This window comes from Nerophis lumbriciformis, linkage group LG17, assembly GCF_033978685.3.
Source record: "Nerophis lumbriciformis linkage group LG17, RoL_Nlum_v2.1, whole genome shotgun sequence".
NCBI classification, from domain to species: Eukaryota; Metazoa; Chordata; class Actinopteri; order Syngnathiformes; family Syngnathidae; genus Nerophis; species Nerophis lumbriciformis.
The window spans coordinates 9,019,778-9,025,777 of NC_084564.2; positions in this window are offsets into that span (position 1 = coordinate 9,019,778).

The window sequence follows — 6,000 nt, forward strand, 5'->3', positions numbered from 1 at the left end:
AAACTATAAAAAGTATAATTTTCTTCCTATTTTTATTATTATTTCAGGGGTTTTTCCCACATTTCTGAGTGAATGGTCGTCTTAGCTGCCCCCTGCTGGTTGATAGTGTGTATTACCACCCATACTTCAATGTATTCCTCCTTTGACCACTTTGGAGTGTTTCTTTGGTTGCAGCAAAGAAATGTGAAAACTCAACTATTTCTTCATCATGCAGCTGCACTGCAGTGTGTGTGTGTGTGTGTGTGTGTGTGTGTGTGTGTGTGTGTGTGTGTGTGTGTGTGTGGAGGGTGGGGGGGGGGGGGTGGGGGGGTGTTGCACAGTGATGGTCAGAAGAGAGTTCCAGTTACTGAGTAACTGAGTCTTGTACTCGCCTTTGCCCTAATGGCCCTTCACCTTTGCAAACCACGTGAAGCAGGCCTGCATGCTGACTCCACACACACACACACACACACACACACACACACACACACACACACAAACAACATTTCCCCGCATGGCGGAGGAGCCAACATTCGAAAGGCGGAAAGCAGATTTTATTTCTTTATCACACGATGACTCAACGTTTGTTGGATAAATGTCAAAACTCTTAAGTCAGCGAAGTCGTTTCACAAAAAAAACATTTTTTTAGTCTTTCTTTGTAATATTTTATTAACCATGTATTCATATTGGACTATTTTTAAAAACATTTTTTTATTTTTTAGCCCAATTAAAACTGACTATTGTTAAATGGTGCATTTATTTATTTCGTATTTTTCTATTTTTAGAGATTATTTTTTCATGTTCTTTAAAAAAAATTAAGGCTTCATCCAAATGTTGCATTATTACATGTGTAATTTTTGTACAATGTTCATATTTTCAAAAACCCTTTTTAGTTTTTTTTATGTGTATTTATTTATGAATGAAGCTCAGTCAAAACATTAATATTTTTGTAGAAGAAGTTCAAAACTTGTTTAAAATGTTAATGTTCGGTGTTTGTCACGTGTCACGTATACTTTTTATTTTTTTTATTTTAATGTTTTTAGAATAAATCCACTTAAATATAATGAATATAATTAGCATTTTTATTTATTAAGGAAACATTTCAACCAATAATTATTTGTATTATTATTATTATTTTTACATTATTTCTAAAGACATTTTACAAGAAACCATGCACTTTTATTTATCCTTTATTTGTAATATTTTGATGACAGTTTTCATATTTTATATTTATTTGTATTTAAAAATTGTTAAATGTCTTTATTTTTATGATTTATTTTGTATGCCTCAATTAAAACTGACCCATTTAAAAATATATATATATATTTTTTTTAAATGTATGCAATCAATATTTGTTTTCCTTCCTTTGCCTTATATTGGTCATTTTACATTATTTTTTTCAAATGGTCATATTTTCAAAGATATGTTTACTTTTTATTTTGTATTTATTTTTACTAAGGCTTTCGAATTTTTATTTTTTATTTTTATTTTTTACATTTTTAGAATAAATCCACCATGCAAGTTTTTATCCTTTATTTGTAATATTTTGATGACATAGTTTTCATACTTTAATTATTTTTGTATTTGAATTTTTTTAATTGTCTTTATTTTTATGACTTATTTTTTATGCCTCAATTAAAACCCATTTTAATTTTTTTGTACATTTTTTCTTCTAAAAACAGAGCATTATTATTTGTGTGGGCTAATTTCGATTTTTATTTTAATTTTTTTTAATGTTTTTAGAATAAATCCACTAAAATCTAATGAATATCATTTGCATTTTTCTTTATTTATTAAGGATACATTTCAACCAATAATTATTTATATTATTATTTTTGTATTATTTCTAAAGACATTTTACAAGAAACCATGCAATTTTTTTTGGCATGGGTCTTTAATTTTCATGATCTTATTTTTTTATGCTTCAATTAAAACTGACCCACTTTTTACATTTTTTTGCTATTTCATTTTTAATTTCTTTATGCAATGAATATTTGTTACGTTGGTCATTTTACGATATTTGTCAAAATGGTCTCTTTGGCCATTTGACAGGAAACAGAAATGATGTCACCCTGAAGTGCCCCATGGGTCACTTCCTGTTCATAGCCTTTACAAGTGGGCGGAGCCTAAATCTGCCCCACGCCAGGACCAATCAAACTGTCTTTATTACACCAGTTGTTCAGGTCCATGCCTGGATGTTAATATCGACCCTACCATCGCCCCCTTGTGGTGAAAAAGTATAGCTGTCATAATTCCCTTCCACACGCTCCGATATTCCTGAAATTTTTGATGGTGAATCGGGGTGTTGGGTGCGTTGCAACTGCATTTTTACAATGGTGCCAATATCGCCCCCTCTTGGTGGAAAAGTATCACTTCATTTTTGAGTATCTAATAATAGAAAAGCGCGATATAAAATCTAATCCATTATTATTATTATCATTATTACACACACTCGGATCTTGTTGAATTTTTTTACGGTGAGTCGAGGTGTTGGGCGGGACCTGATGGCATGAACACGGCAGCACCTTTGTCGCCCCCTTGTGGTGAAAATGTATAACCGTCATAACTTCCTTCCACATGCTCCAATTTTCCTGGAATCTTTTTATGGTTGGTTGAGGTGTTGGGTGGGACGCAACTGCGGCACCTTTGTTTCCCCCTAGTGGTGAAAAATTGTACCTCTCATAATTCTCGTCCACATGCTCCAATCTTCCTGAATTTTTTTCATGTTGGGTCGGGGTTTGTTTGTCTGCATAACTACTACGACTTCTTTATCGCCCCCTATTGGTGAAAAGGTATAAGTCATAACTTCCTTCCATATGCTCCAATCTTCCCGAAATGTTTTATGGTGGGTCAGGGTGTTGGGTGGTACGCAATTGCCCAACGACTGCAGCACCTTTTTTGCCCCCTAGTGGTGAAAAAGTATAACTCATAACTTCCTTCCACACGCTCCAATCTTTCTGAAATTTTCTATGGTGGGTCGGGGTGTTGGGTGGGACTTGATGGCATGAATACTGCAGCGCCTTTATCACCCCCTTGTGGTGAAAAAGTATAACAGTCATACCTTCCTTCCACACGCTCCAATCTTCCCGATTTTTTTTAATGGTGGATCGGGGTGTTGGGTGGGTTGCAACTGCATAACTACTAAGGCGCCCTAGTGGTGAAAAGTTATAACTTTCATAACTTCTGTCCGCATGCTCTAATCTTCCCAAAATGTGATTTGATTTGATCTGATGGTGGGTCGGGGTGTTGGGCGAGACCCAACGATGTGAATACGGCAGCGTCTTTATCGCCCCCTTGTGGTGAAAAATTATAACTGTCATAACTTCCTTACACATGCTCTGATCTCCCTAAAATCTTTTTATGGTTGGTTGAGGTGTCGGGTGGGACGCCACTGCCTAAGTACTGCAGCACCTTTGTTTCCCCCTTGTGGTGAAAAATTGTACCTCTCATAATTCCCGTCCACATGCTCCAATCTTCCCGAATTTTTTTTATGGTGGATCAGGACGTTGGGTGGGACGCAACTGCATCACTACTACGGTTCTGTTATCGCCCCCTAATGGTGAAAAATTACACCTCTCATAACTTCCGTCCGCATGCTCCATTCTCTACAAAAATTTTTTATGGTGGGTCGGGGTGTTGGGCGGGACCTAACGACGTGAATACTGCAGCGCTATTATCGCCCCCTTTTGCGGAAAAATGATGACAGTCATAACTTTCTTACACATGCTCAAATCTACCTGAAATTGTTGATGGTGGGTGGAGGTGTATTTTTATATCATTTCTAAAGGCATTTTACAAGAAACCCATGCAATTTTTGTATTATTTATTTGTAATATTTTAATAACATAGTTTACATGTTTTGATATTTGTATTTCAAATGTTTTAAACAAATCTTTAGTTTTTATGATTTATATTTTATGCCCAAGTTAAAACTTACCCGTTTTAACACTCGCACCTGTCTGTGTAAAAGGTCCACACCTGACAGTGAAACCAAGAATGAAGTCCAAGGAATGGTCTGTAGACATCCGAGACCGGATTCTCTCCAGGCACAAATCTGGGGAACATACATAAAACATATTAATTATTATTATTATTATTTCTGCTGTCTTGGAGTTCCCAGTGAGCAATGTAGTCTCTGGGAAGTTTTTTTTTACTTTTTTGATTGAAGGAATTGTTTTTTTTTAATTGTGAATAAAAAATAATAATTTAGGAAACACATTTTTTACCTTTAAATTGTTGTTTTTTTAAATTTAAGAAAATGTGTTGTTTTTTTACTTGCAAATTGTTCTTTTAGTTGAAGAAAAGTTTGTTTGTTTTTACTTGCTAATAATTTTTTTAATTTAGGAGAATGTTGTTTTTTGACTTGTGAATCATTTTTAATTGAAAAGAAAACATTTTTTTTTTTACATGCAGAATTTTTTCCTTTTTTTTTTTACCTGCAAATCTTTTTTTTAATTGAAAAAAATTGTTTTCACTTGCAGAAAATTTTATTTTTTTACTTGATAATTTTTTTTATTTTTTATTTCAAAACATTTTTTAAATTGTTTAATTGAAAAAAACTATTTTGTTTTACTTGTGAATTGTGTTTTTAATTTAAAAAATTGTCAATATTTTTTTTTTAATTTAGGAAAAACATTTTTTTACTTTTAATTTGTTAGTTTTTGTAATGGAAGAAAATGTGGTTTTGACCGTCATAAAGAGCTATATATTTTTTTTAATGTTTTTAATATATATCCAATGTTTATGTTTATTATTTGTATTTTTTTTCAATCTTTTTTGTGTTATTTTTATATTATATCTCGATTTTGTAAATAATTTTATTTTTGTTTATCTAAAAAAAGGCTCATTCTTTCCATTGTTTAGTTGGATATTTTCTGGCATGTTAACCGTCATAAAGAGTTATATATTTTTTTAATCTTTTTAATATATATCCAATGTTTATGTTTATTTGTATTTTTCTTTAAATTTTTCTTTGTGTTATTTTTATATTATTTCTCGATTTTGTAAATATTTTATTTTTATCTATCTAAAAAAAGGCTCATTCTTTCCATTGTTTAGTTGGATATTTTCTGGCGTGTTAACCGTCATAAAGAGTTATATATTTTTTTAATGTTTTTAATATATATCCAATGTTTATGTTTATTTGTATTTTTCTTTAAATTTTTCTTTGTGTTATTTTTATATTATTTCTCGATTTTGTAAATATTTTATTTTTGTTTATCTAAAAAAAGGCTCATTCTTTCCATTGTTTAGTTGGATATTTTCTGTCGTGTTGACCGTCATGAAGAGTTATATATATATTTTTTTACTGTTTTTAATATATATCCAATGTTTATGTTTATTATTTGTATTTTTCTTTACATTTTTTTGTGTTATTTTCATAGTATTTCTCGATTTTGTCAATATTTTATTTTTGTTTATCTAAAAAAGGCTCATTCTTTCCATTGTTTAGTTGGATATTTTCTGGCGTGTTGACCGTCATAAAGAGTTATATTTTTTTGGAAATGCTTTTAGTATATATCCAATGTTTATGTTTATTATTTGAATTTTTCTTTACATTTTTTGTGTGTTATTTTCATAGTATTTCTCGATTTTGTAAATATTTTATTTTTGTTTATCTAAAAAAAGGCTAATTTTTTTCCATTGTTTAGTTGGATATTTTCTGGCGTGTTGACCGTCATAAAGAGCTATATATATTTTTTAAATGTTTTTAATATATATCCAATGTTTATGTTTATTATTTGTATTTTTTTTTCAATCTTTTTTGTGTTATTTTTATATTATATCTCGATTTTGTAAATAATTTTATTTTTGTTTATCTAAAAAAAGGCTCATTCTTTCCATTGTTTAGTTGGATATTTTCTGGCATGTTAACCGTCATAAAGAGTTATATATTTTTTAATCTTTTTAATATATATCCAATGTTTATGTTTATTTGTATTTTTCTTTAAATTTTTCTTTGTGTTATTTTTATATTATTTCTCGATTTTGTAAATATTTTATTTTTATCTATCTAAAAAA